General features: G+C 45.4%; 1 pseudogene; it reads left to right on the top strand.

Annotated features, from left to right (window-relative positions):
• Nucleotides 1–12,008: 12,008 nt before the first annotated feature.
• Nucleotides 12,009–12,796, top strand: part of LOC131915910 (small ribosomal subunit protein uS5-like) — an 873-nt pseudogene continuing 85 nt past the window's right edge.

Raw genomic sequence — 12,796 nt, forward strand, 5'->3', positions numbered from 1 at the left:
TGGTGTGTGGTGTATGTGTGGTGTGTGTGTGTGTGTGTGTGTGTGTGCGTGCGTGCAGATGGAGGTTGGGACACAGGAGGAGTTACAGGGGAATAAAGGATGTTTTGATCAAAATAAAATGCATTCTGTATGAAGGGAAAAATTAATAATAAGGGGTGGAAAGATGGCTCAGTAGTTAAGAGCACTTCATGCTCTTCCAGAGGACCTGAGTTCCAATCCCAGCACCTGCTTCAGGTGACTCACAACTAACTACCTGTAACTCCAGCTCCAGGGGATTCAGTGCACACACACACACACACACACACACACACACACACACACATGCATGCACACACACAAATAAAGATGGTGAATCTTTGAGAAAATCTTATATAATAATAAAAAAATTAAATTTAAATTTAAAATAGGAAGTTGCACATACTTCTGAGAAGAATGAATATTCTGCAATGTCTATTAAAACCCAGTTGATCTATTATGTCATTAGCTCAGATTTTTAACTGATTTTTGTCACAGTTACCAGTCTATTGGAGAGAAGGGGATGCTGAAGTCAACCGCTGCTGTTGTTTGGGGACCTCACCTCTAGGTGTTTATTTTATTAGCCCGGGTGTCCAGTGTGCATGTGTTCAGCATTGTGATCTTCGCGACGGATTGCTCCCTGTTAGTATGACGTGGAATTCTTTATGATGACTGAAAAGTTTTAGCTTAAAGTAGATTTTGTTAAATATTAGAACAGAGACACCTGCTTGACCCTGGTTCTGTTTGCTGGGGACACCTTTTCTGTCCTTTCATCCTACGGCAATGTCTGTCTTTCCCCTACGGTAACGTCTGTCTTTTACGGTGAGGCCCATTCCCTGAAGACAAGTACATGGACCTAAACTACCTGTCTGTTTCTTTTCATAAGAGAATGGAGGCCATTACCATTCAGAGTGACTGTGGATAGGTGTGTGTTTTTAAAACTTCCTCATTCTTTCACAGTCACACACACACACACACACACACACACACACACACTGTTCATTCGTTCTTTGACTATAGGCTCCATCATTTTCCTTTCTGATTTCCTTCCCACTCCCACTAAATCTCTTCTTTCTAAGTCTCTAGCACACTTTCATGTCTTCTTTTGTGTGTGGCCAACTGCATTTAATTATGGTTGCCTGCATGAGCGTGGGAAGAGGATTATTTACGTGAGTGAGGGCAACATACCAGCAGCCACACATAGAAGAGGATGCTCTCCCTCCAGCAGGACTTTATGAGCCCCTGTATATCCACAATGGGACACTGAGGGGTCCAGTTTTGCTCAGGCTTTTAGACGGTATCCACTGCATTTGTGAGTTCATAGGTGAAAAGCGCTGGCATGTCTGGGAGACAATGTTTTACAGAGCTCCTTCCCATTCTTCTAATCGCCTTTTCAACATGTTTCCTGAGCCTCGGAGAGCCTCATTTAGGGTCAAATATTCAGTGGTCACTTATTCTCAGCACATTAACCAGTTATGAGTCTTTACACAAATTAAGCATTGCCCACAGCAAACAGAAGCTTGGCTGACCTAAGCTGAGAGCAGCACCAATCTATGGGTATAAACATAAACATTTATTGGTCAGTCCAATGTCCTTATAGTCATGTGACCTTCCCATCCAACAGCTTTATACCAGGCTTATGGTACCAAGTATGAATTTCTTTCTTTTTTTTTCTTTTTCTTTTTTTTTTTTTTTTTTTTTCGAGACAGGATTTCTCTGTGTAGCTGGCTGTCCTGGTTTGTAGACTAGGCTAACCTCAAACTCATGGAGATCCACCTGCCTCTGCCTCCTGGGTGCTGGGATTAAAGGTGTGCACCACCACTGCCAGGCTGAATTCCTTCTTTGAATAGAGTTAAATTCCAGTCAGAAAGTGGTTGGTTACCCCAGAACCATCATACCACTGCTGCACCAGGGGGCACATTTTGTCTGGTGGGCTGGTGTTATAGCTAGTTCAGTTGACAGTAAAAAGCAGAAAAAGATGTATTCAGTGTGACCACAATGGGAAGACAGAAGACGGCCAGAGATCCAGTGACACACCCCAACAAGGGACGTACCAATCCTGCCATTCTTTTACTCTGTGTCTTCCATTCTTCATTCAGTCAGCAATTTTCCTAGTGTGATTTCTTTTTTCCTGTTTGCCCCAGAGGTGTGTCTACCTTACTCTCTAGTCTAAATTATCCCTGCCAGAATCTTCTGCAAAGCCCGAGTACTGGTCCTGAGTTGTTTATCCTGTTGCTGTCATGGAAAGTTTGAGCGTTTTTCCTTCAAACCATGCAGATGGTTTTGCTAAGCATAGTATTCTGGGTTGGCAGCACTGGCCTTACAGAATTGGAAATACATTATTCCAAGCCCTTCTGGATTTTAGAGTTTCTGTGGAGAAATCAGCTGTTGTTCTGACTGGCTTGCTCTATATGACGTGGAGTTTCTTGCTCACAGCCTTCAATACGCTTTTTTGTTTTGTGTGTTTAGTGTTTTAGTAACAGAATAGCATGCAGCTTTTCTGGGCTTGTCTATTTGGTATTCTAAATACTACTTCCACTTGGATGGATTTTTTCCCTTAGATTTAGAAGATGGTCTAGGATGCTATTGAAAATGTTTTCTATGCCTTTGGCATGAAATTCCTCTCCTCCTTTTATTCCTACAATTGGTCTTTCCATAGTACTCCAAAGATCTCATCTGTTTTATTTATGCCTTTTTAATTAATTTATCTTCGGCATAGTTGATGTTCTAATCTTCTATCTTCTCTACAAGCCCTGATAATTATATCTGCTATGTGACTGACTCTGTTGTCAAGCCTCACCAGTGACTTCTTCCTTGACTTAACAAATGTTTTGCTTCCAGAATTAAATGTGTTAGTTACTTTTCTGTTGTTGTGATAAAACACAACAACCAAAGCAGCTAATAGAAGGAAGAGTTTATTTGGGCTTATAGTTCCAGAGAGAGAGAGTCCATAATCACGGAGGAGGAACAGCAGGTGGCCAGGGCAGGAAGCTAAGAGATCACAGCTTCGGTTGCTGGAACAAAGCAGAGGGTGAACTGGGAGTGGGGTGAGGTTATGAACCCTCAAAATCCACCCCTAGAGATGCACTTCCTCCAACGAGGCTGTTTGGCCTGACCACACAGTGCCACCAACTGGGGACCGAGTATTCAACTACCTGAGCCTGTGAAGGACATTCTTCTTCAAATTTCCACATACAGCTCTGTAGGAAGCACGGCTTAGAGTAAGCATGACCACACTCTGTTTCATAAGTACACAGTCCTCAGGGACCATCCACGATGCCTTCGTAGCACAAAAAGAAGCGTGTTAGTTTGACGGCAAAATGAATCACATCAAAACCTTTGAGAAAGCAAGGCATTTGGAAGCCTTGATCATGGTTTCTTCTCACACTCAACTTAATTTGTGAAGACTCTTACTTCTAACCTCAACATTTTGCCTTTTATTCTGGGGGTGGGGTTGTTTTGTTTTTTGAGATAGGGTCTCATTGTGTAGTTTTGGCTGGCCTGGAACTCACTCTGTAGACCAAGTTGGCCTCACACTCACAGAGATCCACCTGCCTCTGCCTACCAAGTGCTGTGTGTTGCCACCACATCTGGCTACTTCTATTTTATGAGCACACATTCCGTAGCAAGTCTTAGCTTAACGTTACTTGCATGTGGAAAGAGCTCCTAATTAGGAGGCGCTCTGAAGCCTAAGGTTGTGTTTTCTTCTTGTACTGATGAGGTAGGCTAATGTGTGGGAAATCTCAGAAGCAGCCTCAGTACATTCTGTTTTGCTAGCAAAGCTGGTTCTAAATGAATTCACTGTGTCAAAGGAAGCATTTTAGAACCTTTGAAAAGAGGAAGGTAGTCTGGAGTGGTCTGAATGAGAATGGCCCCCTAGGCTCATGTGTTTGATGATTAGTCTCCAGGAAGTGAGGCTGTTTGAAAGGATTAGAAGGATTAGGTATTGGAGGAAGTGTGTCACTGGGGGTGTGCTTTAAGGTTTCGAAAGTTCATATCAGGCCCAATCTCTCTGACTCTCTACCTGTGGATCAAGGTGTAAAGCTTCCAGCTCCAGCACCAGGCCTGCCTGCATGCTACCTACCATACTCCCTGATATGATGGTCATGGACTCACCCTCTGAAACTGTAAGCAAGCCCCCAATTAAAAGCTTTCTTTTAGAAAAGTTGCTGTGGTCATGGTGCCTTTCCACACCAATGAGCACTAAGACAGTGGTCAGAATCTGGAGAGTGGGTTTCCTTCTTGCAGTCATTGACAGAACCTCCTGTATCTCTTCTGGACACTCAACACTTCCTACCTGATAAGCACCCTTTCCTTGGCAACTCTAAGTCAATAATCTCAGGTGAAAAGGGAACAGTTTCGTGCTGGGACAAGAATGGCTTTCTGAAGCTGCAGTTTGTGTATTCTTCATGCACAAATAAGAGAAAGTAGGGCCTAGAGAGATGGCTCAGTGGTTAAGAGCACTGGCTGCTCTTGCAGAGGACCTGGGTTCAGTTCCCAGCATCCCATGGTGGTTCACAACTACCTGAAATTCCAGTTTCAGGGGATCTGACTCCCGCTTCTGACCTTTCAGGGCACCAGGCACACATGAGGTGTACAGATAGCCATGCAGATAAACTACTCACATAAAGTAAATAAATCCTTAAAAAGAAACAAGAGAGAGAGAATACCACGTGTTCGCTAAAGTTTGTGTTAATTATGTGAAAGGAAGAAGGTTAGAAAAAGCAGGTGCTCGGAAACCATGTGCGACACTCGAAGAACTTAGCCTGTGACGAACCTTCTGTGTAGCCTGAATATCTCTTTTCCAGGCATGTGTCCCCTAGTGCTTATAAATGAAAGAAAGCATGCTAAAGCATGGAAAATTCATGATTAAATTAATTTTTTTCTTAGGTTAACACATGTCTATGATACATTCTTGCCACACTCACCCCCTTCTCTTCTTCTCCTCTCCCTCCTCTCTCCCTCCTCCCTCCTCCCAACAAGTCCTCATCCTGCTTTTTGTTTTACTCCATGATGTCCCAATGGAGCACAGTGATGTCACAGAGGAGCACTGTAATGTCAAAATGGAGCTTTGTGATGTCAAGACGCAGCAAAGTGGTGTCACCACCTAGCATTGTGATGTGACATTTCAGCTCAGTGATTGTGCAAAGGCCTCGTCATGACACCTCAAAATGCTCCTTAACATCACAGTGCTTCGGGGCTGGAGAGATGGCTTAGAGGTTAGGAGCATTGACTGCACTTCCAGAGGTCCTGAGTTCAATTCCTAGCAACCCCATGATGGCTCACAACCGTTTGTAATGTGATCAGATTCCTTATTCTGGTATATATAGAAAATAAAATACATGAATAAATAAATCTAATTTTTAAAAAAAGCCAGGCAGTGGTGGTGTAATCCCAGCACTTAGGAGGCAGAAGCAGGTGGATATCTATGAGTTCGAGGCAAGCCTGGTCTACAAAGCAAGTTCCAGGACAGCTAAGACTGTTAAACAGAGAAACCCTGTCTCAAAAAAAAAAAAAAAAAAAAAAAAAAAAAAAAAAAAAACAGTGTTTCATGGCGCTGGTGCTGTGCTGCCCTGGGACATCACAAATTTTGACATCATGATTCTAAGGGGTTTTTTTAGCATTATGCTTAGCTGTAACACCCCCAAAATGAATTGTGACATCACAATGCTTCTTGTTGCTACCACAATGCTGCATTATGCTATATTTTTACATCACAAGCTCTATTGTAACAATACTGAATTTGACATCCTGGTGCTCCATTACAACATCGCAATGCTCTACTGATAATACCTCATGCCCCATTGTGACATCACAATATTGAACTGTTACATCATGATATTCCCTTGTGACATACAATGTTGATTTTTGATGTCACAGTATCACATTGAGACATGCCCTCATGTGCCATACTGTGATATCAAAATACTCCATAGAGGCTGGGCAGTAGTAACGCACACCTTTAATCCCAGCACTTGGGAGGCAGAGGCAGGCGGATCTCAGAGAGTTCGAGGTCAGCCTGGTCTACAAAGCGAGTTCTAAGACAGCCAGGAATGTTATATAGAGAAACCCTGTCTTGAAACAAAACAAAACAAAACAAAATACTTCATAGTGACAGCTCTTATGAATGACAATGAGGGTGTCCCCAATCCCCAGCCACCCAGGCTGCACTCGCCAACCTGCCTAACTGCTGCAGTGGACAAAAAGGACCTACCAGGCACCAATCATCTGGCCCAAACTTCCCCAGCTGCCCAGTCCAGCTGCTGATAGGGGAGGGCTCCACCAGGCCCAACCACCCAGCCTACATTTCCCAGTTGTGGTGTTCTGAATGAAAATAGCCCCCATAGACTCAGCTCATAGGGAGTGGCATTATTGGAGGTGTGGCCTTGTTACCGGAAGTGTGTCACTGGAGTGGGCTTTGAGGTTTCAGAAGCTCAAGCCACACCTAGTTCCTCTCTCTCTTCCTTCTGCCTGCCGATCCAGATGGAGAACTCTCAGCTCCTTCTCCAGCATCATGTCTGCCTGCATACCACCATGCTTCCTGCCTTTATGATAATGGACTAAACCTCTGAACTGTAAGCCAACCCCAATTAAATGTTTTCCTTTTTAAGAGTTGCTGTGGTCATGGTGTCTCTTCAGAGCAACAGAAACCCTAACTAAGACACCAGTCTACCCAGCTCCTGCCACATACAGGACAATGCCAGGCCCAGCTCCTAGTGCTGGCCTGTAAGGGTTCCCTGACCAAGAAAGCCTTTCCACAGTTCCTCCTGGTGCTGACAGGCAAGCTGTCTCCAGACCACCAGCAACAGGTTTACACTCTCCATTAATCAACTAACTGCAAACATACAAATCTCAGTGCAGAAACATGTCTTCTCAAAAATTGCCAACCCCATGCTAAGGGACCCCAATGAGAAGGGCCTGGAAGAACTTCTAGATGAAGAATTAATAGGAATGATTGATTATAATTATGTTCAAACAACATAAAGAAGAAAAGGGTGCTCTGAGGCCGAAGAGATGGTTCGGTGGTTAAGAGCACTGGCTGCTCTTGCAGAGGACCAGGTTTGGTTCCCAGAACCCACATGGTGACTCACAACTGTGTGTAAATCCAGTTCCAGGGGATCCGATGCCCTCTCTGTCAGGCACCAGACATACACATGGTTCACGGGCATACACATAAGGTAAAATAAATAAATATCTTTTTAAAGGTTAGGAGATGAAAATGAGTAGGTTACCCAAGTGGTTAAGTACAGTTGCAACACGCCTTAACAACCTGAGACAATTTCACAATTTTTGCAGAGAGAGACAGTGAGAGTGCATGAGAGAGGTGAGGAGATGTTCCTGGGTCCATCCTGGATGCTGTAACTAAGTCTACAATCAACTGCTTTCACATGACACACGGGTACCGGCAAGGTCTATCCTGCACAGAACTCTCTTTTGGTACCCAGTCTGCCAACACCTCACCGTCCTCAGATGGAGGAGAGTGAGGCAGGGTTTAGTGGCCCTGTAAAGATGCTGAGCCCCGCCCTCATGAGCTAGTTCATCCTCAATGTTGCCTTCATCACACACCCCTGTAAAGATACTGAGCCCCACCTTTATGATCTAATTCCTCCTCAATGTCACCTTCACCACACACCCCTGTAAAGATACTGAGCCCCACCTTTATGATCTAATTCCTCCTCAATGTCACCTTCACCACACACCCCTGTAAAGATACTGAGCCCCACCTTTATGATCTAATTCCTCCTCAATGTCACCTTCACCACACACCCCTGTAAAGATGCTGAGCCTTACCCTCATGATCTAATTCCTCCTCAACGTCACCGTCATCACCCATGGTCATGTTAGAGTTTGGACTTGAGCATAAGGACTCTGGACTAAGATAAGCACGAATGTGCTCCTCTGCTCCCTTCTATCACATGTGGAGTCTATAGTTGTTCTCCCCAAAATTGAGTCCACAGCTTTTTTTTGTTGTTGTTGTTTTTTGTTTTTTGTTTTTTTTTTGTTTTGTTTTTTGAGACAGGGTTTTTCTGTGTAGCTTTGAAGCCTGTCCTGGACTAGCTCTGTAGACCAGGCTGGCCTCGAACTCACAGAGATCCGCCTGCCTCTGCCTCCCGAGTGCTGGGATTAAAGGTGTGTGCCACCAACGCCTGGCCAAAATCTTTTTTTTTTTTTAAAGATTTATTTATTGATTATGTATACAGTGTTCTGTCTACATGCCAGAAGAGGGCACCAGACTGAATTATAGATGGTTGTGAGCCACCATGTGGTTGCTGCGAATTGAACTCAGGACTTCTGGAGGAGCAGCCAGTGCTCTTAACCACTCATATATTGGATTATCTTAACCACTATATATTGGATTCTGACATGGATTGCAACTCCCAACTTTGTACACGTGTACATTAATATTCCATTTATTTTAACCTGTCACAGAGGGCTGGATCCTCAAAACTTTATGCTAGTTATACTGAGATGATCAGTAGTAGGACATCCCAGGCTCTTTTCCCACCACGGAAACCTATATAATGAAAATACACAGGATGAATTTCATTTTTTAAAGTGCCAGAAAAATTGAGAGGGTGTGGACGAAATGCTACAGCAGTCACTAGCTGCTGAGGAAGGGACAAGCCCCGAGTAGGTTTCCCCACCCTGAGCGGTCAGTCCTAAACGTATGTACACCCCGGCAACATTAAATGTACTCGGTCACGAACCCTAGAGGGGGTTGTGGGGTAAGCAAGGAGGTGAAGGAGGAAGGAGGGGTGGAAGTGATGTAAATACAGTGGACTCATATGTGAAATCTCCAAAAACATAAATTTAAAAAACGAAATGAACAAGGCGAAGCGCCCCAGAGCCAGGAACGGCATCAAAAGTTCCTTGCATTTGTGCTCTAGTCTCCTCTTCTAGCGCGCGGACAGAGGTTCCACCTCTCAGCTCCTTCCTTGGAACAGAAATGGTGGTGTGACGTGCAGTCAATGCCCTGGACTTGGGGAGTGTGGGGGGACTTGTTTCTGTCCCTACACAGTTGAGCCCCTGAAAGAGCTCGGAGAAGTTGGCAGCTTCAGGGCCAGGAGCTCAGATCTCCGCAGCGCCCAGGAGGCTGCATTACCACAGTGGAACACTAGAGGGAGACAGAGATCATGCGCTGAATATTTAAAAGGCTGAACCGGGAGAAATGTAGAGAAGACCCAAATTCACCAAGAATTTGTGGGTCCCCAGAATCTCTTGCATGATTTGTAAATGGCTTCTTTTGTGTAAAGGACAATAAAGACTGTTTTTTAAATCAGAGATGTCCAAATATCAACAAAAAGTTACTAGCCTTTAATTATATGCACATACACTCACACGACTTATCCTGAGCTGAACAGAAGCAAGAAAATAACCATCCAGAAACTTACCCCAAACACATTAATGTGACAAAACAGTTAAAATACCTAAACAAATAAAAAGAATGGCAATTGCCAGCCAGGAACATCACTTTATATAACTGGAATAAGAAAGTTTCCTATTGTGAGAGCCAAGAACATCTAGGACTTACTTCTTACAAATGTTATTTAGGATATTTAAATATTAGAATAACAAGTGTTTTGATTGACTACATACGCCAATATGATGGGTCCTCTGCCACAACAGCAAGCTCTTTTAACCGCTGAGCCATATTTCCATCCTCACGATTTGATTTTTAGATATTGTCTACCTCCTAAAATGAGGGTTTTTATTAGATTTCATTTTTAAAGTGATTTAAGTAGGAAAAAATTAGTGTCTCAAAAAATTTTTGAAACACATTAAGTTATGGATTACCTGACAAAGAATTCAGAATAAGCATTCTGAGATGCACAATAATTTTTTTTAATGTTATGTATCTAACAAAATCAAGAAACCCATGCTGTTAATAAGAAATAGACATTGGGCAGTGGTGATGCACAACTTTAAACCCGGCACTCAGGAGGCAGAGCAGGTAGATCTTGACATTCAAGGCCAGCCTAGAGCAAGTTCCAGGACAGCCAGGGCTACACAGAAAAAGCCTGTCTCGAAAAGAAAAAGAAAAAAAAGGACAACATTACAAAGAGCCAAAATAACTACTGCACCGTAAATCCAGAACTGAACTGAGAAGTTTAGGCTCCGCAGCTGCCACCATGGAAAGCGTCAAGGCAGAGAAGGAGGTGGGAGCCTGGAGGCCCCTCAGTCCTGCCATGACATCCGTAAGCGGAGAACTACAAAATTACAGGACTGTGTGCTCACTTCAGCAGCGCGTATACTAAAACTGGAATGATACAGAGAATTTACATGCACATTCATGGAGCATGCTCTACTTTTGGAAAAGTCCATATGAAAATCTACATTCTTGAAACTCAAGTAAAAGATGTAATTAGAGGAGACAGGAGACCACAGGGACATGAAGGTATGTTGAGGGAGGATACTTGGGGTTAAAGGTTTCAATAGGGAGGGGGCTGGAGGGATGGGGAGTGGAGCGGGTAAGGACTGGGACACCAAAACTAAGGTTGTACAAAGAATCCTTATGGGAATCCACTAGTTTGTAAGCTAATTTTTTAAAAATGTAGTATCAAAAATGAATTCAAACACAGGTACCCCGCACTGAGCGGACAATGGGGCCCCCAGAAGACATGGGTAATTAAGTGAAAATCCATGTCGGACACAGGATACCTCCCTACCAACCCCAACCATTGGGCAGGGAGACCCCAGAGGCACTCAAAACAATACACACTGTTGCCATTGCTCATGGTTGCCCCCATAACCGAATGATGAGACCCTGTTGCTGAAGATACCATACACCTTGATTACAGGACACAGAGAAATCAGTCTCAAACTTACCGGGAGGCCTCCCTGCTGGAAACCCTCCCTGCTTCCACAGTGCTGGAAGGTACTGTGCAGGCTGCAGGGGGAGAAAAGACATCAATGGTCTCCCCCAGTGCTGGATCCTGCATGCTGCAATACCAACCTGCTAGGTATGACATGCCCATCAGGGCAATGGTGGCATGATGGTTAGTTTCACTTAAGGCCTGCTTCACAGTAGGGATCTGGTACTGCAAATCTCATCAAAAGCCTATGGCTGGGAAATCATGATTGCTGGGGGAACCTTCTGGTGGTGTTTCACTGAATGGTCACCCTGTCAAATTCCCTCGTAAGTGTTTATATGTGTACCCATATACTGCGGCTGTCAATCAAAGGAACGCCTTACTGCAGTGGGTAGGGGTTAACGTGGAGACTTACAGCTAACCAGAGTACTGAGAAGAGTGGCCGTGAGTGTGAGCGCTACGCCAACCTCCCCTGAACCCAGCCTCGGGGAAGAAGGAGGGGCAGGCAGGGCAGAGTGTAGCAGCCGGATGAGGCGCGCTGCTAAACACCGCCTCTGGTCATGGCACGGCTGTTGTGCCAGCAGCCTGGCTGGTCCAAGGCGCTCTCAGAGGCCCTGATATAAGGACATGGAAACCAGAGTTCTGTGTCCTCTCCAAGGTCAACTTGGCAAGGTCCGGTGTGGGGCTGAGGACAGGGTCTGAAGGAGTTAAAGGTTTCAATTCGTGGAAATCTGATGTTCCCCCTGAGGAGACGAGAGTTATCAGTCCCAAGACTGCTGTGTGCTCAGTCTGCGGCACACTTGAGATATCCTGTGTCCCTTCATGCAATGCTGCTTGATTGATCTGTGGACTTCATCCCATTGCAGGGTAGCTTTCCGCTGACTCTGTCCCGTTTTCCCCCTGCAAACCATGTACAAGATGCTGTACTTCCTAATACCCTGTTCTCGGGAGCCATCAGCTTGTACAAGATCCCACACGTTCCTGTCTTCTTTATTTCTCATCCCCTGGTCCGTCCCCCCTCCCCCCGCCTCTCAGGACCCTGTCACTGAAGGACCACCTGCTGCTGCTCCATGTCACCATTACACACATCAACTCACAGCAGCCTTGCTCGTCTGCACAAGGTCGTCACAGGATCAAGGAAGTCAAAATTCCAGCGGGGGCTTCTTCTTCAGAAGACACCAAATGGCAGATGACGCCTGTGCTTCAGGAGGGCCTGGAGGATTGGGGCGCAGAACGAGGAGGCCCTGGTGGCTTCCACAGAGGATTTGGCAGTAGTCTTCGGGGCTGTGGTCATGGTCAATGCTGGGGCTGCAGTTGAGGCCGCCGGGTTCCTGGAAGTAAAGCCGAGGACAAGGATGGATCCCCATCACCGCCTGGTGGAGGACGTGAAAACCAAGTCCTTGGAGAGCTACCTGCTCTCCCTCTCCGTTAAGGAATCCAAGATTATTGACTTTTTCCTGGGTGCATCCCTAAAGGATGAGGTTCTAAAGATCATGCCAGTGCAGAAGCAGACTCGGGCTGGCCAGCGGACCAGGTTCAAGGCTTTTGTCGCTATTGGGGACTACAATGGTCATGTTGGTCTTGGTGTTAAGTGCTCCAAGGAAGTAGCCACTGCCATCTGAGGGGCCATCGTCTTGGCCAAGCTGTCCATTGTCCCTGTGCGGAGAGGCTACTGGGGGAACAAGATTGGCAAGCCCCACACTGGGCCGTGCAAAGTGACAGGCCGCTGTGGCTCTGTGTTGGTGCGTCTCATCCCTGCCCCCAGAGGCACTGGCATCGTCTCTGCTCCTGTGCCTAAGAAGTTACTGATGACGGCCGGTATTGATGACTGCTACACGTCAGCCAGGGGCTGCACTGCCACCCTGGGCACCTTTGCCAAGGCCACCTTTGATGCCATCTCTAAGACCTACAGCTACCTGACCCCTGACCCCTGACCTCTGGAAAGAGACTGTGTTCACCAAGTCTCCTCA

The sequence above is a fragment of the Peromyscus eremicus genome, chromosome 8a (genome assembly GCF_949786415.1).
Source record: "Peromyscus eremicus chromosome 8a, PerEre_H2_v1, whole genome shotgun sequence".
Classification (NCBI taxonomy): Eukaryota; Metazoa; Chordata; class Mammalia; order Rodentia; family Cricetidae; genus Peromyscus; species Peromyscus eremicus.